Below are 22,151 nucleotides of genomic sequence, written 5' to 3'. Positions count from 1 at the left end.
AGCCTACTCTTACAGTAACATAGGGAGTATAAATGGTGCTCAAAGGCAATGTAATATGTTTATGTCTTCTTTTGCTGTGCTACTTTCTAAAGATTTTCCAAACATGAAATAAATCCTTAGTAAAACAAAATGACAACCAGAAAGCATCCTAAGCTCAACAAATCTCACATGAAAAATTGAATTTAAAGATCTCTGATGGGAATCATTGGGATCTCTCTATGGACAGATGCCTGGGGACATGTGGCCACCTTGTCACCTCTTCACTTTCCTCTGCTCTTGTATTCTTATGTATGTTAAATATCTCTAGTTCTTACAGTGGGTCATATGACACAGCTTTCAGTTGCATCACCATCCTTTGGTTTAACTAGCATGGAGAAGAACAGGACTAGCACCTCCCTTGGTCTAGATATTAAACTTTAAAAAATTCTAGGTGAGATCATTTGGGATACAGCCCTCTGCTGGCTCACAGGCAGCACACTGCCAATGATGGCTGTTGAATCTTCTAGGCTATTCAGTACTCCTGCAGCTGACTTTGTAAATAGTAGAGGCTCTTGGCTTCTTCAGTTTTGCATCGTTATATGTGACCTATTTTTTTTAATATTTTTTTTTTTTAATTTTTTTTTTACATGGGCAGGCACCGGGAAATGAACCCAGGTCCTCTGGCATCACAGGCAAGCATTCCTGACTGCTGAGCCACCGTGGCCCTGTATGTGACCTATTATTCCAACCTGTATCATCTTTTAGGGTCCAAATTGATCCTATTTATAAGGTCACCTTCTGTATCTCCATCTATGACATTGTTCACAATGTAGAATTGCATTAACTTATTTAAGAGAGGATCCTTAAAGAGATTCCATGAAGAATCTCAGGATTCTTCCAACCTGAGAGCAAGTTATCAAAGGTCTGGGAAGGAATTTCGGATGAACTTGATCATCATTCATTGAAGTGGTATAGATGTAAAAACAAGAGTCTTATTTTAAAAAGATGACACTGCTATTTTTTTAAACGTTTTTATTGTTAAATATAACATATATAGAAAGAAAAGGAAGAAAAAGCATTGATTTTCAAACTACACATCAACAAGTAGCTACAGAACAAATTTCAGAGTTTGTTATTGGTTTTCATTCCACTAGTTCAGATTTTTCCTTCTAGCTGCTCCAAAACACTGGAGGCTAGAAAAATTTTTTTTTTCTTTTTGTGAAACATAACATATATACAAAAAAGCAATAATTTCAAAGCATATCACAACAATTACTTATAGAACAGATTTCAGAGCCCGGTATGGGTTGCAATTCCACAATTTTAGATTTTTGTTTCTAGCTGCTCTAAGATACCGGAGACTAAAAGAAATATCAATATAATGATTCAGGACTCATACTCGTTTACTAAATTCTACTGCCTCTGTATAAGTCCACCATCACCTTTGATCTTTCGCCCACTCTTTAGCAATATTTGGGCCATGCCCACCAAGATGGCACTGCTATTTTAACATGAATTTAATTGTATAAAACAGCACTATTCTAGCTGTTAAGATCTTAGGATTTGGAATCAGCAGAAACTATTCTACCATTTACTATCTGTAAACTACAGATAATTTACTTATATTCGTAGACTCTATTTGCTCAAGTGTCACATGAGTCTGTCAGTACTTTCTAAGTATATTGTGAAGATTAAGGAAACAATGGGCACTAAACACTGAGTACCTTGTTTGTTACCCAATACAAGTTTGGTTATTTTTCTATGAAAATTCATTACTGTACAAAAATATGATCATTCACTTTTGCTCTTTGCAATCATTTTGATATTAAAAGAAAACTCGTAAATACATATTTGAGAAGAAACTTCTAACACATATGGTGAGCATTCTGATTTATTTCCTAAAAGTGTATTTTCATTTGCTCTACCTCATTCCTATCCATTACATGATCCACAATATTTCTTTACTTTAAAGGCGATCAAGGCCAAGAATGCAGTCTAGAAATATGAGTTCTTGCCATTGTGCTCTTACCAGCACTGACCTGACATCACCACCTGTGACTCTCTAGATCCATCCTATTTATAAAAACTAGCCCATTACCCCTTTGTCATGAAGAAAAATAGTAGGGACATGGTAGTTACTCCCTTATATTAAAGACTGTCCCCAGTTGTATGCATTGTTTCCGTTTTCTCATCAGCTGTATTTAATGTGCTGTTAAACCAACCCTTGACGTTTTCATTTAATTCTCTTTTTTTTCTTTTTCAGTTATGGAAGTTCTAACTGTATCTTTCCAAATTCGTGAGACAATTTTTATGAATTGATTAGTTGTTTTTTTTTTTTTTTTACCTCAACAAGCTGATCATTTTCATTGGAATCTTATTTGTGGAAATTTCCTAAAGGTTTGAGGGGAAGGGGAGGAAATCTTCTAGAGAGGAATTCTGCTTGCCTTGGCAGGTGCCTGAAGTTATGACTACCCTGAGATCACTGGTAAATTAAATAAAATTCCTAGCTTGAGGTTGGGGAGGATCATCCAGATAATAAGAATGTCTGCTGTAAATCTACCTTAAGGACACGCAAAGGGTAGGGAGGGTCAAGGTTAGTTTTTTGTTGGTTGTCTAAGGATTTAGCCCTTGACTTTCAGGGTGGTGGTTCTCTCCCTGGCGGTATTTTACAGATCCAACTCGCCCCCATTACCCAGCCCTGTGTTTTCCCATTTCTTCCATAGGACTTTTCTCAATGAGATTTTCTATTTAACACTTCAAATTTCTTGGCCGTAATTTTCATTCTCTGATCCTACTCTCCTGTTACTGGAAGCTTTATTTATAATCTCCCTTTCAACTTTTTTTCCTCTCATTTGAACAATTTATATCGTCCTCCAGCACCTTGAAACAGTTACACTGATGAAAGGGATAGGGATTTTACAAAGATAATAATCCCCAAAATAAAAACCTATGGATGATTTTGGTTATGTGATTTAAGAATGGATTTATGTCTTAGAAGAAAGAATTGGGAATTCACAAATTGGATAAGGTAAAAAAGCATAAAGTGAGAAACTCGTATGTAGAGATGTAACTGAGAAATAAAGAATTAACAAATGATTATGATTACTGAATCATTACATAGTTTCTTTTTCTTTCTACATTGCAGAATAGCAGACATTAATACCTGAAATTACTGAAACTCAACTAGTCTCAGTCTTGTTTATACTTACTGTTGTAATGGTTATTCTAGGCCTGTTTATAGTAACTATTATAATAGTTGTTATAGGCTAGTCTCAACCCAGTTATAATGGTACAGCTGCATCCCCCTTGTTTGAATCCATAAAAACTCTGAACTCCTATGACTGAGAGAGACAGATTTTGGGGCTGATAGGTCATCTGATCTCCTGCCTCCACTTAGCTTTAAATTCTTTCTTTCTTTGAAATCCAGTGTCCTGGATTGGTTGTTATGAGCACTGAGCCAGAGAACCTACAGCTTTTGTTTGGTATCAGAGAGGGAGCATTACTGAAATAATTGATCATGTCATTTAGGTTTTCAGGGAATTAAATCAAATCAGAAAGGGGCTATGGGAAATATTCTGATTAAATCAGGTAAAAAACCAGGAAGGAATTGGTGGAGGATCTTGAATGATAAGTGTTCTTGCTAAACTTAGGCAATTTTAACCTCTATTCAGACTTAAAAAGAAAGCAGTTGAATTCCCTTTTCTTAAAATTATCAGATACTGTCCATAGCAAAGGTTGTTTTGACCTCAGAGGTTGTTTTGACTCAATCCCGAGGCTTTTAAGTTAGGTCTACTAATTTTTCTACTGTACCACACTTCTTCAGAAGATAAATACTGATGATGATGATGATATGTTTAAAGATTATGCACAACTTGGGACTTAGAAAAAAATTCCCAACAGTAATTTTATTTCATAACAGAGACACCTTAATATCTAATATCATGGTAAGAACCCAAGGGATGGACACAATGTGTGAACAGTTCCAGGAAGAACATAACAAGTAGACTCTATAATGATAAATGGCAATCTGTTTCCCAAAAGTTTCTTTCATTTTGTCAGGTTCAATTTTTCCCCCTTGGTGAGGCAGTGGTGGGGAGGAGTTGATATTTTCTTTTTCATGTGTTCCACAGATTACAGCCAGGAAAAATCTGTGGCACATGGCTATAGCCACAAAATGGCAATTATCTCTTTCCTTCTGGGTATCAGAAAAATCTACTTTGTAAAATTCAGGTGTGATTATCAAAGTAAGAAGGAGTGAGAGCTAAAATAGTTACACTTATTGGCTAGATATTTTTTGCTTTTTATCTTTTCAGATTCTTATATAGGTAAGAAAGTTTGACTAGGAACCATAGAATCAATGGAGAAAACTGGATCTTTGAGTTACTAATAATTCCATTATTAAAAGGGCATGTTCATTGTAGCACAACTCTGGAATTTCTAAGTCATATATAACAATAAGTTGAAATGTTCGTAGAACCTGTTGATGTATCCTTGAAAAAGCATTCTAGTATTTGGCTTATTGAGTAAACAATAAAAAAAATAATCTTTAAGTCAGTTTTCAGTATTACTGAGAATGAGAATATTTGCAGATATAAAGGAAAAGTACCTGAAGAGGAGTTTACAGGAACTATATTGAAATACATGGTTTGTAACTAATGATTACAATTTTGCCGTGGGATAATCTTAAATTTATCTTTGAAATCATCAGGAAATATGTGTTCTGAAGATTTATATTGGGTGCACTAGTTTGAAAGGGATGTTTATTTTATGCATGTATATATCCATTCATTCATTCATCTTTTTCCAATCTCAAATTCCTTATCATCTTTGGCCCCGGCTAGCCTTCTTTGTATTATATATATATATATATATATATATATATATATATATATATATAAGCCCTTTTATCACCCATACTAATCCCTTCACTCTCCCACACTTATGCTGTTATTTTAATGTATTTAATGCATATCTTTTTATTTGAATGTGTTTTTGCAAAATATGCATTGTTGGTTTTTGTGGATATACTCACACACATGTGCCCACCCATCCCATCAAACTTTTAACTGCTGTATCATTCACCATATCACCACCAGTAATGCTGCAGTGAACATTCTCACACGTGTATCCTTATAGACCTGGTGAAAATTTCCCTGAGAGATACAGGTAGGAGTGGAATTGCCCAGCCATAGGTAAATATGTATTTCTGTGCTCAACAAAACACCTGCACCAGTCTACTCTCTGACTAGTAGTGCTGAAAGGTTCCCACACTCTCTCATTCTCATGAATGTGTGGCATTGACCACCTTTATAATTTTCTGCAGAGGGAAATATTCCATCTACTTTAAAAAACAAGCTGTGCAGGTGTGTTTTAGCCCCTATTACTTTAGTGATAAAATTTTATTATCAGTGCAATAAACCAGTCTCAAGAAAACCTTTACTACATGAGAATAGTTTACTTTTAGTTGTGATATATATACTTGACAATACCAAACTGATTTCCTTGGAAAAATTATTTTAGACATTATATTAATGCTGATAGGTTTTAAAACTAGTGATATTTTATTCATGTTTTATTCCTAATATGATCATAGCAAGTTATTTTCACAGTCTAAGAGTATTTTCTGTGATAAATTTTTGACAAGCCAGTATTCAGGCTGCATATGATTTAAAAGTATGCTTAAATTAGTAAATGACAAAATTCTGCTTTTACTTAGAATACTTTTAATAATATAACCCAATTTTCCGTAAGTTATGCAATGGAATAAGTCACATGCAAGCAAAATGTAGAAGTAGCATTAGACTTTGGAATTAAATCATTTTGATTTTGCTTTTATGTTAATTTTTTTTTTTAAAGAGGATATGAAGACCACTGATATGCATTTCTGCTGTTTATTTTTCTTTTCTTAAATCACATATTGGAAATGAAGATTCAGTATTTCCTCAAAGTAGACAGTAAGCCACTTATGAGCAGAAAGGTCAATTGAAATTCCTCTAAATCCCTTTTAGCTGACTGCTGACCTAACCTTTGTTAAATGTAGCTAATAATATAAGACTGCTGAATATGAGGAAGAGAAGAAGTACTTAGTTAATAAGAACATAAGGGGAACAAGTCACACACACATGGATATAGGGTAACACATTCACAAAACTGGTTGATTGTAAAGTTATTTTACTATAGTATGTAAATGTCAATTGTGTACCTACCAAAGTTCATGAATATATGTATGACAAAAACATGGTCTATTCAAAGACCTTCAGTCTAGTAGGCAGATACTCAAAATGTTTATTTCAGTGAAATACAGTGCAAATGATAAGTTAACATAATGAGAATATGTCATTTCAGTTTTTTTTCATTTTAAACTTTTTTATTTATTTGATTGTGTGTGTGTGTGTGTGTGTGTGTGTGTGTGTGTGTGTGTGTTTTCATTTATTTGATTTTTAAGGAAAAAATACCTTACTTTCATTTCTTTAGATGCTACTTTTGGCCACTAGGCAAACATAGTCAGTTTACTTAGAGCCTGATACCAACCACCCAGTCCCTCAAACTCACTGCTCCCATCCTCAAAGAGGAGAGAAAAGGAAAGAAAATATGCAATTGTAGGCTGACCCCTCCAAAACACTATCAGCCCATTCCTTTTAGAGGATTACAAGTTACATGATAGCAGCAAAGTGCAGACTTCAGCCCATATTCCAGAAGGATGGTTGGTGCCTGCATACCCAATACCTGAAGGTAGTGGTGACAGGGCACTCTAACTGCATTGGTTAGCAGATCCTTCTGGATATTTCTGGGTGGCAAGGCCATTACTGTTCCCTTTCCAAGGTGGTCCCTCAAGCATCAGAGTCAACATTCAAACCCAGGGCTTTGGTTTGAATGTGGGATCTTCAAAGCTGTGCTCATCTCCATCCATGTGGGCCTTCTCTGTTCTCTTGGCATGCCCAAGAGATGTGCTATCCCTTATTTTGATCATTTTTGCTCAAATTATTATTTTGTCTGGTGCTAATGCTTAAGTGCCTGCTCTGTGCCAAGCACCAAACTAAACACCTTAATTGGATTATCTTGTTTTATCCTCACAACTCTATGGAAGTGGTACTTTTTGAATGAGAGTTTAAATAACTGACCCAAAGTCAGGCAGCTGATAAATGGTGGAGCTTGAATTTAAATCCTTTCTACCTAATCTTAGGGCCCATACTACAAATCCTTACGTACTCCCAACAGGAGATGTAGATGTCCATGATTCAAAGTTCCATAAACTGCCCAAAATGGGATCATGATAAAATTGCAGATTTTTAGAGTCACTTAAATGATTCTTGACCGAATAAGCCTTGAATCACAGATAGGGTGGAATAGTCAGGAAATAAACACAGGGTCAGAATTAACAAAATTAAACCCAGATTAGTTGTAGCTAACATATTTCACTCTTTCTTTATATTTTAGTTTCCTTTTTGTGCATAAACACCACAAATTTAATTATTTTAACTAAATCATTATTTTGGTCAGAACAAATAACCTTTGTAATGCTCATGTTTCTGTTGTTACTGTGTTTGTGTTTTTAGTTATACTATTTTGTTGAATTAAAGATATATTTATTTGAGTTTACCAAGAAATTAACTTAAGTTACAAAATCCAAAAGCTTATCTGTTTTGTATCTCTGGTAGGTTGGAGGGAAAAGTATTTCTTTTTTGAAGAAATGCTCATACTGATACATCATTCTTCATACAATGATGTCTTTCTAAAGTCCCTGAATATTCAGAGACTGAATATATGTAAATGTTGCTTAGTGGAGTGTGTGTTTTTCAGTTCATGATAATCATAATTAGTTCTCAGAGATAAGAGGACATGCTGTCTCCTAGAGCTAGTCAACCACAGTTGACTAGGTCTTAGTTTCCCAGCTGCTGAAACAAATACCATGCAATGGGTTGACTTAAACAATGGAGATTCATGGTTTTGAGGCTGAGGAGTCCAAATTCAAGGTCTCAGCAAGGTGACGCTTTCTCTCTGAAGACTGAGACTTTCTGGGGCTGCCCTCTGATGATCTTTGGTCCTTGGCTTTCCTGCCACATGGTAATACCATTGGCAGTGTCTTCTCTTTTTCCCTTTATGTTCCATTGTCTTCTAGCTTATTGTCTTCCAGTGGCCTTTCCTTCCATGTCCGATTACCTTTGCTTATAAGGACTTCAGCCATATTGGATTAAGGCTCATTGTTATTCTGTTTCTGCATACCTTAACTAATAACAGCTTTGAAGATCCTATTTATAAATGGGGCCATACCCATAGGACCAGGGGTTGGGACCTGAAAATGCCTTTTGTGGTGGACATGATTCAATCCCCATCCACTGCAGACATATGGCTGATGGGCTTGCTCAACTCTCTGGAGATCAACTGGCTGTTGACTGATCTAGGATGGCCTCAGATGGGATGAATTGAGAGACTAGAATCTGCTCTATGTGGCTTTCATTCCCCAGAGACTATCTGAGGCATTTTCTCATGCCAACAGCAGAGGTACACAAAAGCATAAAGAGATGTGCAAGTACTTTTTCAAGGCTCTGTCTCATGACTTTTAACATCATCCAAGAAAGTCATATGATTGGCTAAGATTTGGAATGATGGTTACATACCAAAGGATGTGAATACAGAGAAGGATGATGAACTAGGACCAGTAACACAATTAATTTACCACACAAGCTTAACTAATTGAATCTATTCTCATAAAGTATATATGGCATTTCTGCCGCAACCTTCTGATTCTCTATTTAGAATTGAATCCTAAAAGACAGAATACCTTAAATGGGCACACACACACACATGCTGCTTTGTTCATTTTCTGCTTATATTGTACTTTTTGCTAATTCAATGCATTAGCTAAAGTACTCAGTTCATAGAAACTGAGCAAAATGATAGCAGGCATTTAAATAGAAATACCACATGGTATGGACTCTGTTGTTCAGTATACAAGATAAATATTATTCACATGACATTTATCAAATAAAATTTGCATGTGTGGACAGACATTTCATTTGTAAGCACACATTGCATGAAAAGCAAATATTTTAAAAATAAAATAAGCTGATCACTCCACAAACATTCCAGTTGCCTATTATAATGAAATTGTGTGTTAAGGTCACTCTTAAAGGAATGGAGGTGACCTTTGCATATTATTTTAATTGCCTTGGATTGAACATGGAAAGATGAGCGCCAAGAGAGTTTATTCACCAGGAGAAACTGGCTGACTGATCTAGAGGTGGGAGGTCTTCCTCCTGATTTATGAAATCCTCAGTTCTGGCTTTAAGACCTCAGACTGATCGGATAAAGGGACTCCTCTCTTACTGAGGGCATGCTCCTTTGATTACTGTAGATGCAGTCAGTTGTGTATGCAGTCAACTGAGTATAGAAGCAAATCTATCTACAAAATACCCTCCTAGGAACAATTAGGTAAGCGCTTGCTTAACCAAACAACTAGACACCAGAACTTAGCCAAACTGACACGTGAAATTAACCATCACAGCATTCTGGGTGAAGCTCATTTTGGTAGTGCCTGCAACTATATTGGTAGGCTGCCTAGCAGTATGAGATGCTGCATGCTCACTGGCCTTCTCCTTCTTTACTTAGGGGAATCATTATCATCATCATTAAATTCTATCAAGTCCTAAAGCCACCTGCTTTGAAGCAGGGTATGTGGGGTGGGGCATATGTGAGGCAATTAGATTGCAATTTACAGGATCCCTTGTTGGGATATTTGATTTGGGGCTCATATTAGAAACCATCAATTGTTTACTGTGTCCACAAAATCTGAAAACTGATGGTACATCACTTTATAAATCAGCTATAATTCAGACTTCATTCATTTGCATGAGAGAATTAATGCCTCACAGGTGCTTGCCAGGTAGCCTTTATTGTGTCAGATTATCTGAAACATATCCTTTAAATTTGGAAAGAATAACCCCTCCATTTCTGTTATTTAGAGAATTTATTTTGTGGAGTGTCTAAGCATCTTACAAATATTATCTTCTTTAATCCCTCTAACAACTGTGTGAGGAAGGGTCTTTTAAATATCTCCATTTGCAGATGAGATGTCCACAATTCAAAACTTTTAAGAAAAACAAATGCACAAGAAACAGGGTGATTTTAAATAAAAAGGCATCTCAGTGATTTGTCTTCTTGTTCCTTAGTTTAGACTTGGGATTTTGCGAAAGAAAACTTTTCTGTTATAGCTTGTCAGAATGACCTAACCCTAAATAACTTCAGGAATATTTTCTTGATTCAAAGCCAAGAAAAGCCAAAGCTGTATTTAATTTTCTTGTTTCTCACATACAAGTATTATTTTATCCTTTGTGTAAAGGGAAATTATATTCAAATATTGATAAATGTACTTATCCTAGTTTGCTGGATGCCAGAATGTGATATACCAGAAATGGAACAGCTTTTAAAAGGGGGAATTTATTAAGTTGCAAGTTTACAGTTATAAGGCCATGCAAATGTCCCAATTAAAACAAGTCTATAACATTGTCCAATCTAAGGCATCCAAGGAAGATAAATACCTTAATTCAAGAAGGCCAATGCAGTTCAGGGTTTCTCTCTCAAGTGGAAAGGCACATGATGATCACTGCATCTGCTAGCTTCCTCTCCAGGCTTCTTGCTTCATAAAGCTCCTTGGGGACATTCTCCTTCACCTCCAAAGGTCACTGCTGGTGGACTGCTTTGTGGTTCTGCAGCATTCTGAAGCTTTCTCCAAAATATTTGTTCTTTCATAGGATGCCAGTAAACTAATCAAGACCCACGTGGAATGGGTGAAGACATGTCTCCATCTAATCAAGTTTAATACCCACAATTGATTGAGTCACATCTCTGTGGAAATAACCTAATCAAGTTTCCAACCTATAGTACCGAGTAGGGATTAGAAAAACCGGTTTCTCCTACAAGACTGATTAGGATTAAAACATGGCTTTTCTAGGGTACATAAATCTTTTCAAACTGGTATAGGACTATTATGATATAAATATATCCTAATTTTTGCAGTAATATTTCTCATTTAGGATTCTTTTGATGTTTTAAAATGACAACTGTAACATGCAACACAAAGAGAGTTTCAGATTGTAAACATATACTACATACATTTATACATACATAGTAGTGTTTTTAATCATTCAAGTAGAACTACTAATGTCATATAAATCCATGCAAAGTTATATAATCTATGATTGAAATCACAAACTGTTTTAGTTTGCAAGCTGCTGGAATGCGATATACCAGAAAAAGAAATGACTTTTATAATGGGGGATGTATTAAGTTGCAGATTTACAGTTCTAAGGCTGTAAAAATGTCCAAATTAAAAAAAGTCTATAAAATGCCCAAATTAAGGCACCGACAAGAGGTTACCTTCACTCAAGAAAGGCCGATGAAGTTCAGGGTTTGGCTCTCAACTGGAAAGGCACATGGCAAACATGACAACGTGTGGTAGCTTTCTCTCCAGGCTTCTTGTTTCATTGAAGCTCCCCTGGGGGTGTCTTTCTTCTTCAACTCCAAGGGTCTCTGGCTGTATGGGCTCTGTGGCTCTCAAGATTTTTCTGAAATGTTCCCTCTTTTAAAGGATTCCAGTAAAGTAACCGAGACCCACCTGTCATGGGTGGAATCACATCTCCCCCTAATCCAAGGTTAATACCCACAATTGGGCGTGTCACATCTAATCAAGTTTCCAACCTACAGTGCTGAATAGGGGTTAAAAGAAACAGCTGCCTCCATAAAATGGAGCAGGATTAAAACATGGCTTTTCTAGGGTACATAATCCTTTCAAACCAGCACACAAGGAAACTATGCATTTATATTAATGCTAATTCTCATTTCCTAATTTTTTTTAAATTAAATACTACCATATTTGATCCTCAAACCAACCCTATGAAGGAGAGGCAACATTAGCTCAAATATTCTTTCATTATTGTAAGGTCTGGGCAATGTATTGGGAACACTGGATTAATAAAATATACATCCTGCCATCTAGGATCTCCTAGGAAAGGGAGAGACAGATAGGTAAATGGAAAATCCCAATGCTGTTTATAGTGGGTTCTAAAACAGAATTCTAGAAGTTGACTCAGAGTCCAGTAGAGTGATGTGTAGGCTGACTATTAAATGGCAGGCATAGAAGGGAAAAGGAGTTCCCGGTTGAGGATCGATACGTGGAGTTGAGGAAGAATGTGGAGACACACACACACTGATACGTACATATGGCCAGAGCTGAAGGTATTAGTGGGGAAGTGGTAGGAGACTGAGAACAGAGAGGGTCCAAATCCAGGTTAAAAAAAAAAAAAAAAACTCACTCGTATAGCCAACCCAAATAGTTTGGCTTTGATTCTACAGAGTATGGAGATGCAGAGAAGAATATTAAGCAAAAGCGTGTGACAGGATAAGAAATGTCACAGATGAAAATATTTTGTCATAAATGCATTTGCCCATTTCAGGACCCTGCAGCAACTAACCATTCCACTTCCAATTTTCTTACATTATTACTTTAGTTTGAGTGGTTGTTCAGCTGTGAAGAGGAAGTCTAAGAATTTCTCTAAGGATACCTCAAGGTCTACAAGTTAGAACAGAAATAGTTTTGGATGAAAAGAGTATGCTGATAGATGTGGTATTCTTTTGAAAAATTATTTAAAACTCCTTGCTAATTAATTGAATTATTTTGTAAATGATTCTAATACCAAACAGTCAAAGTTCTGATAGACCCAGAAGAGTGATGAATGTCATTTTTCTTACCTCAGTCACACTTTTCTGTTCTACATGACATGCACTAAGAAGTTGGGAAAGAATGGGTCTAGACAACACAACTTTTAAGTGAGTCATACTCAGACTAATTATCGAAAATGTGTCATCTGAAAAGAGAATGTATTATTTTCCTAACTGTAATGCCACTTACATTCATTTTTAGTTATTAATGATGTGATGGAATAATAAAATTGAAAGCATGGTTATTAAACTTTCATAAGCCACAAGGTTTGATTGCTGGCTAGTGGCTAGCCTTGTGTAGGAGAAACACTGAAATTGTAAACCCTTATCTTTATTCAGATTGAAACATAAATTCCTGTTGTGATGTCACCCTCTTTCTTTATATCCTTCAACTTAACTAATTGGTCACTTTATTACATTTTTAGTGGGCAAAAAAAAATGATATTGTTACTTCTTAAAAGAGAATCTGCCCTTCATGTTTCTCAAGTTTATGTCACAGGGAAGTGAGATCCTGTTTCTTTCAGGTGATGGTTCTTTGTGCCATTCATATCAACAAACATAAACATAAGTGCCTTCCTATGGTTGTAATAGGAAAATACACTCCGTCGGTAGAATAAATCGCAGAAAAAAGGATCATTTATAACGAACTCTTTAAACTCAAGTGGTCTGGAGTCCTATTTGGTTGTTTCAGCTGTCCCACTTTTAAATTTAAAGGTGTTTGTCCTTTTTAAAATTAAAGACAATTCCCACTCCAAACTAGCTTTTCCATTAAGTGGACCTGTGAACCTTTGCTACCCAGAGGCTTTTGTTTCTCAGTTAATAATGAAAATGTGAAACTATATTGACTGCGAGAGAGCCACTCTATACTGTACACCATAAAGACTCCTGTTGCTCATGTTTATAATACCTATATTTCTGTTGCAAAATGTACATTTAATTATTCAACTTTTCTGCAACTCGATACATTGTCAATGATTACACAAGTGACTGAACTTGAATGCACACAGAAATGCACATAGCATTACCATGTAAATGTACCTTACTATAGATTGCATATCCCAATCCATTTATGCAGTTGTCTTTCTCAGTTTTTTTTCATTCACTGATAATCACATTGAATGATCTGATGTAGCTGATTTTCCCATGGCAAACTCTTTTCCTAATTTTCAAATGAAGCATAACAATTGAAAAATGTAGGGTTCTCATAGCTATGATCTAAAGTTACAATTGATATATAAAGATTTGAAGAAAATAAATATGAGTAATTAAGCTGAAAATAAACTATACTTATATCGTTAGTGCTGTTTATACTTTTGTTACATCATATAAAAACCATCCTTAGAATCAAGGACAAATATGCCAAGGAAAGCTAATTCTTAAAGGAAAAAAAAACTAGACTTTTAGAAATAAGCAAGGAATTTAAATATCTCAAACTATATAGTTTTAAGATTTTAATCATTTATTAATAACCAATTGTTCTTTTACTTTAACTGGAAATACCACATGGTGAATTCTCTCTGTTTCATACAACTGAAGCATTGGACACTTTGTATCTCATTCTTTAGTAATTGAGGGCTGATTTGCATATATGACACTTACTATTATTTGTCATTTAATATCCTCAAATGCATTATTCATGTGGTACTTATTATTTTACGCTTCATAATATATAAATGCACCTGCTGTCTGCCGTGCATCTTTGCATCTCTATTCTGTCTTAGTGAAAACGTAAAAGTTTCTTGGCTTACAATGGTCACACGAATGAAATGTCATAAGTGTAGATGAGCTGATGTAACAAATGAGAGCAGGTAATTATAAGAAAAATAATGAACAATTGTGATATGAAAATACCTTTATACCTGCTAATTAAAAATGATTTCTGCAACCCCCTCACAATATATTTTAGGGAAACAGAGTGAGGTAAGAAACTAAATGACTAGACCAAATCCCTACCCCCATGCCAAAAAAAACCAAAACATTTGAGTAAATTCATAATTTTGGAAATACATTTTTAAAATATTGACTATGTAAGTGTAAAAATGTTTATCACTCAAAAATGGCATCTTCCTGATTTTCTGAAATCTGGAAATAACCAGCTATTGAAAATATCAGAAAAATGCACTTGTCAAACAGCTATTTTTTGTTGAAAGATTTTATTTTTATTGTAATGATATTTCCTATTTGAGCCCTCCACTTGGATGACTGGTAAACATCATTCATTTAACATATTCACAATTGAACTCTGAACCCCCCGTCCTTACCCATTTCTCCATCAGCCTTCCCTGCTTCAGGAAATGGCAGTTCCATCTTCCAGGTGCTCTGGACTCAGTTCCTCTTTCTCTCTCAGCTCACACTTAGTCTATAGGAACTCCAGTTGGCCCTGACTTCAATGTATATCCCCGATTTAACTCCTTGTCACCACTTCCACAACCACTACCCTGGTTCAAGCAACCCATCCACTCTCTCCTGAATTACTGCAGGAGCCTCCTAAGAATTATCTCCCTGCTTCCATCCTTACTTATCACAGCTTCTTTTCAGAAGAGCAGACAATGTGAGCCTTCATAAATGAAGACCAGATCTTGACAATGCTCTGCTCAAAACTCTGGAATGGCTCCCATTTTAATCAGAATAAAGACCCAATTCCTTACAGTAACCCATAAAGCCATACATTATCTACCTCCTGTTATCTCCCTTACCTGGACATTGTTCTCTGCTTGCTCACTCTGTTCCTGACACATTGGCACCCTTGATGATCACCTAACATATCAGACTCACTTCTGCCTCAGGGAACTGGCACTGGGTAATCAGTCCTTTCCATGCAATCCCCATAAATAACTCCCTCACCTTCCTCCACCACTGCTCAATGGCATTTACCTTCTCAAACAGGTCTCCGCACTCTTTAAAATCACATCCCACTCCATCCCATCCCATTTACAATCTTATCCCCTGATTATCTTCTACTTCTATTACTTGATATTATATATCACTAACAGCCAGTACATTTTACTTATTTATTGCAGTTATGTCTTCCCCCTCTAGGCAGGCATCTTTGTTTTGTTAACTACTAACAGCCCAAGCACCGAAAACAGTACCTGGCACATTGAAAACTGTCGATAAACATTGTTTGAATGAATGAAAAAATGGATTCATGAATTGTAATCATTATAAGCAATCCAGTTTGCATTGCTACAAAAATAGATTTGCCTTTCATGAAAAAACTTAGGTTTCAAAATTTTTCCATTTAGATTTATTCTGTAATCCCAAACACTAGCAAACTCTGAAAGAGCAAACAAGTTGGAAGAATTTGTCATCATTTTTAACAAAAAAACAATACTTTATTGATCACAAGTGCTTTGAACTTAGAACATATTACCTCTATTAACCTTGCCAACAAACTTAAAAAATAAAATAAGAAATATTTGCATTTTACACATGAGAAAATGGAGCCTCAGTGTTCTAGTTTTCTAGGTGCTGGAATGTGATATACCAGAAACAGAATGGCTTTTAAAAGGGGGAATTTAATACATTGCTAGTTTACAGTTCTAAGGCCGAGTAAATGTCCCAATTAAAGTAAGTCTATAAAAATGCCTGATCTAGGGCATCCAGGGAAAGATACGTTGGTTCAAGAAGGCCGGCGGCATTCAGCGTTTCTCTCTCAACTGGAAAGGCACATGGGGAACATGATGATGCCTACTAGCTTCCTTTCCAGCAATCTTGCTTCCTGAAGCTCCCCCATGGGCATTCTCTTTCTTCATCTCCAAAGGTCGCTGGTTGGTGGACTCCGTGGTTCTCTTGTCCTTCTGTTGTGGTTTGCAGCTCTCTCCTTGTTCTCAAAAGGGCACTCTTTCCAGACTGTCTCCTCTTTTATAGGATTCCAGTAAACTAATCAAGACTCAGGTAGAATGGGTGGAGATGCATGTCCACCTAATCAAGTTTAATACCCACAATTGATTGAGTCACATCCCCGTGGAGATAACCTAATCAAGTTCCCAAACTATAGCACTGATAAGGATTAGAAGAAACCGATGCTCCCACAAGATTGATTAGGATTAAAACATGGCTTTTCTAGGGCACACAAATCCCTTCAAACCAACACACTCAGAGAAGTTAGGAAATAGGCTTAAGGTTAACGTATGACAGAGCTGGGGTTTTGACCCCATGGTAGCTGGCACCGTTTCAATGCGGGTTTTGTTGTTGTGAAACCATTAGTCTATTTTTATTTAAAAGTCATAGGGTTGTGAATCTGTATTAAGTTTCTCGGTCTAGCAATTAAAATTCTGACGTTAAAAAAAATGAACTAAAACATCAGAATCCTTTTGATTCGATGCTCTTATGTTTGTAAAAAAAAGAGAAACAAGATAAGGTAAGCCTCAGGATTGTGGGACGGTTAGCTTGCTTGACTTGTTTTTACCTTTGGACTGGCTGCCTGCATCCCGAGGCTGTTGCTGAAGCGGTTGAGCTGCTGGTACTGCAGACGCAGCTACTGGAAGCTGCATGAATCGATTCTCAACTGGCATATCTGTTGCTGCTGCTGTGGAAAGGCAGGGAAGAGCTGAAATCTCAGCCGAGGAAGGCTTCACTCAGTGGGCACATGGCTGTGGACAAATATACAGGTCTCAAATGTAACATAAAAACACAGACTGCAGTAAAGTTGATTTAGGAGTTTTCTTCATTGAGGCACACCTGTCAAATTTAGACATTTATGATTATTAAGACATAATGAGCAAGAGTAGTACAGATTTTCCAGCCTCATGATTAGTGAATTCCTTTGAAAATGGATGAAGGCATTACAGCCATCAGGATGCAAAGCATTTGGCATGCTAGATGGCCCTGCCTATGTTGCATAATGTAAGAGACACGGTGAGAGGTATTAAGAAACTGCAGTTTAATGTTAGAAGCATAGCTTTCTCGGACTTCTTCTAACGATTATGTACTTGACATATAAACACCCTTAAATGTAAAATAGGTCAGTATTTTTATGTGGATATTTATTCCATAATGACAGTTTCCCTATCTATATATATCTGATATATATATAGATAGATAAATTTAGAGATAGACATTTAACTGAAATTATCTATAAAAAATTATAAGTACTGAAAAAAATGATAAGTACTGAAAAGAAACTATAAGTCCCAAGTCAAATTTTGTTTAAAAGCTTCAAAGTCTATGGATAACAAAAATGTGGGCAGGAACTATTGGCTCTATGTCAATTTTTGGTTGTAAAAGTCTTGCACAAACAACAGTATTCTTCTTTAAGTCTATCAAAACAAAACAAAATGAAAAAAAGAAGTCCTAAAACTAATTTACCAATCCAAATGAGCTGAACTTAGAGTAACAAAGTCAAAATCAGTCTTGTCATCTGCACATTAATTTGATAATCACACTGAACCTAAAAAGACAACAACAAAAATAAAACATAAGACTGCAACCAGTGATGTTAACAACAGCTTGCTAAGTGGATAAGGCCTGTCCTTGAGTGGCCAAGCCTTATTGAGGACCCTGTACCCTTGGCTGTCAAGGACCCAAAATTGGGGGTTGTGTGGTCAACTGAGGGAGCTGCTGCAGGCTTGGCTCCAGAGTGTTCAAAATGAGTGAAACTTTTGGAAGCTGGAGCAGAGTTAAGGGCCTGAGATTGGAAGCATTTTGTAAAACAAGGGAAATTTCTCCTTGAAAAGCTGACTGCACTGCTCCTGGCTGTGCTGCCCCTGCCACTGCATTTGGTAGGGGACCTCCCGAGGGTAGAAGTCCACTCAGATTGATCCCTACAGGAGTTGTGGCAGCAGGGGTACAGGTCACCACAAGGTTTGACCCACTCACGAAAGTCTGTGCTCCACAACTGAGCCCACTACACTGACCAAGTTCAGTCCAGTAGAGTTGCCCATGACCTGGGTGGTCGTGGCTCTCTGTGATGAACTATTAGGTGGCTGGGTGGCTAAAGAAGGCATATTGGTTTCATTGGGATTCACTGATAACGTCCAAGAAAGATGTGGTGGCTCAGAAGCAGAAGGAGGAATTGGAGATTTAAAACAGCTGCTCGCCTGTTGTGGCGTGAAACTATCACCTAAGGAATGAGTTGCTGAGCTTGAGGGAGGTTTAATGGGTGGTCACTGACGTTTCATTCCCTTTGCTGATACTGAAGACTGAACTGACATGGGTTCCTTCCCAAAGAAGGGTGACTCATACTGACTGGGCCACTGGAGCTATGTGATATCTTGGCTGGACGTTGGCTTCCTTCTGGACCGATTCATAGTACTGACCGAGTTCACGCTTAGCATCAACTTGTGATTGCATCATGGACCAATTTGAATGGTCATCTGTGGAGGAGTGGTAGGGACGTTCTTCATCTTCTGTCCATGGCTGTATTTTCCCAGAGATAAATGGATCATCAAGTGACTGCATGATGGTCAGCTTTGTTTTCTGGTACTGATTGCCTGCTTCACATTCAAATCCATAATCATCTTTTAGATCATGAGTTGGTCAGACTGTTGGTCATGAATCCTCAGATTTGAAAGACTTTCTCACCTTAACATATTTCTCCACATCCACTTCTGAAGCTATGGCCAAATTGCAGGGACTCTGTTTCCACATAGCTCCCATTTCCTGCTTTAGAGATTTTGGAGTTCTAATGCTGACCTGCCTTTCTCCCTTTGCTTTTATTGGAAGAAGTCGCTAATAATTGAGGAGGAGGTGGACAATGAGACAGTTCCTGCTGCCAATTCAGAGAGGATGAAGAATACTTCTTGAAATTCTATTTCATTGGGGGAGAGTTAGCCCTTTGTCTACTGTACAGTAGCCTGTTGGTAGCACAGGTTACTGATACAAAAGGGTCAAGACACAGGGGTTTAGCTATAGCTGAGATCAGTTGGCTCTGAAGCAAAATTTTGTCTTCCTGGGTCTATGTATGGCTATCACTTGTTACTACATTTACACCACTGATTAAAGTCACATTGTTGGATGTAAGTGACTATGCCTAGTAGGGTCACTAGGAGATTCTCTATTATTGCACTGCCTGTAATGATATATTTCTGCTATGATACATCCCGAATGAAAAATATTAACCTGAGGTTTTCCTAGGAGATTGACCAAAATTGGAGGTAATTTTTCGGCATCTAAGTATTCAAGCAATTACCCTGGTTCATAAGGCAGTTGATTGGTCTCAGAATCTGATGCATTTTTTCCCCTGAGCATCAGAAAATATCCCTCATTTCTTGGGTAGAGGTTGGCCACTAAATATTACAGTGTTTCTCATGTAACATGTAAGCTTCTTGAACATGCTCACATACTTCTTAAATTCTGGGTAACCTCAGCTTCTTTTCACCTTCCTCAACTCATAAGTTGAAGCTTTTGAAATACAGATTTTTTTTCCCCACTAGATAAATATTTCATTTCAGGAAGTCTGTATTGGGCACTTTCAATGGCATAGTGCAATCCAAGCTAGTTTGAAAGCTTGTTCCATTGTAGGATAAACTAGGGGTCCTAAAAAAGGGAGAATGTACATGTGTTGATGAAGTGGCTGATTACCATATCTTTAATATCAAACTTACTAGTACTGAAAAATGAGCAACTCCACAGTAGAGAGCTGAATTCAACAGGAATACCAAGAACCCATCCCCAAAGAGTGAGCACACAAAAATCTTGAGTTTTTAAAAGCACGTGTACTTCTGCGGGCCTTGGCCAAATAGAGCCCTGTGACCTTGCAGCCTGCTGGGCCTGCTGCGTCCTGGTGTGTAGGTCCCACTGTGGCCACTGCGCCAGCTGCAGGACGGCCACATACAGGGTGCTTCTTCCGTGCTCTGAGCATGCGGCCGTCCGTGGCCCACACTTCCTTTTTCCGCACCCACGCTTACTACTGGCAGCCTGGGCTCCACGCGGTCGCGCCCAGTTTTATCAGATTAATACAAAAAAAAAAAAAAAAGGAAGAAAGAAAAGATCGATACAAAAACCATTCTTGGGCGGGCCACGGTGGCTCACCAGGCAGAGTTTTTGCCAGCCATGCCAGAGACCCGGCTTGAATTCCCAGTGCCTGCTCATGCAAAAACAAAAGAAAACAAAACAAAAAAATGTTCCTAGGGACTAATGTGGTTGCATCCCCCCACCCCCACTTTAGCTTTGTAAAACAAAGAACAGAGAATTAGAAAACTACAAATATAAGTATGTCATATCTGCTCTTTCCCCTCCTATAAAAATGTATGCATATTCAGCTACAAGCTACTTTTGAGAACGGGTTATAAGGGAAGTAATATGCTAGTATTGAGACAATAGGACAAATACTAGTGTGGCAAGTGATCTGCCATGGATGAGCTCACAATCTCCTTGGGGAGGCAAACAAGTAAAGAGAAAGCACACCAATTCTTAGTATAAGAAATACTAGCCATAGTGTTAAAGGAGCACAGAGAAAATGCCAAACATTGGGGAATAAGAAAAGCTATTCCCCAAGGAGGCAATCACTGAACTGTCTTAAAGGACAGATACACGTTTGTTATACAGCTAGGAAAGAGTCAAGTCATGGCAATTTTGGAATTAGTGTGAGAAGTCTGGATTGGAGCTATAGATGATGAGAATATTGTCCACATCTGGTGGAAATCATATTCCAGAGATTTCCCACCAAGAATCAGGCATACTTCTAAGGCTTTCAGCATGCAACTGATCTGATACTCCAGAAAACTGTACAAAAACAGGCATTTTTACCCTCACTTTTGAGGAACCTGAGCTTCAGTCAGGTTGAGTAATGGACCTAAGGTTACAAAATGAGAAGCAGTTGAGGTCGCATTCAAATCTCGACCTCTCTGACTCCAAAGCCTGACCTCTTTACACTTTTCTGCAAAACTATGTCTAAAATCAGAGCAGCATTTGGAAACATTGATGGGGAGTTTGGTGGCAGCTGCCCAACTAGATATCAATTGAAGTCACAGGCAAATTTTGTATTTATTTTCCATAAATATAATGCTTTAAATTTTTATTTGAATCAAAATGAGTAGTTCATGAAGATGCACCATTAGAACCAGTTAATGTTGTTCTAAAGTTTACATGGAAAAATAAACACCCGAGAATGGTAAACAGGCTTTTTAAAATAATGAATAGGGAGGGCCACGGTGGCTCAGCAGGCAAGAATGCTTGCCTGCCATGCCAGAGGACCCAGGTTCGATTCCCGGTGCCTGCGCATGTAAAAAAAAAAATAATAATAAAATAATGATAATAACTGGAGACTTGCCTCTCCGAGAGAACTGAGAAATAATTTCCAAAACATATGGGAGTTTATTATGTAAAAAAGTGGCATCACATGCCAGTGGAGAAAAGAAAAGTTTTCTCTCAGTCATGCTGGTAGTAATGGATATTAAGGACACTTGGGAAAAAGAAAAAAGTTTTGTCTATCTTAAGTCCACTTCTATAAAATTGAATGGAGCAATGATGAAACTGTAAAACCATTAGAAGAAAATATGGGAGATTTAAAA

General features: G+C 37.1%; 1 protein-coding gene and 1 pseudogene across 2 annotated transcripts in view; one reads left to right on the top strand and one right to left on the bottom strand.

The window, feature by feature from the left end:
- LOC143670130 (interleukin-1 receptor accessory protein-like 1) overlaps window positions 1-22,151 on the top strand; it is a 992,918-nt gene that overhangs the window by 697,692 nt on the left and 273,075 nt on the right. The window lies entirely within an intron of this gene.
- On the bottom strand, window positions 17,067-20,500 carry LOC143671026 (transcription factor SPT20 homolog pseudogene; annotated as a pseudogene).

The sequence above is a fragment of the Tamandua tetradactyla genome, chromosome X, assembly GCF_023851605.1.
Source record: "Tamandua tetradactyla isolate mTamTet1 chromosome X, mTamTet1.pri, whole genome shotgun sequence".
Lineage (NCBI taxonomy): Eukaryota > Metazoa > Chordata > Mammalia > Pilosa > Myrmecophagidae > Tamandua > Tamandua tetradactyla.
Note: the sequence above shows the minus strand (reverse complement) of the source record. Positions and strands in the feature narration are given on the sequence as shown.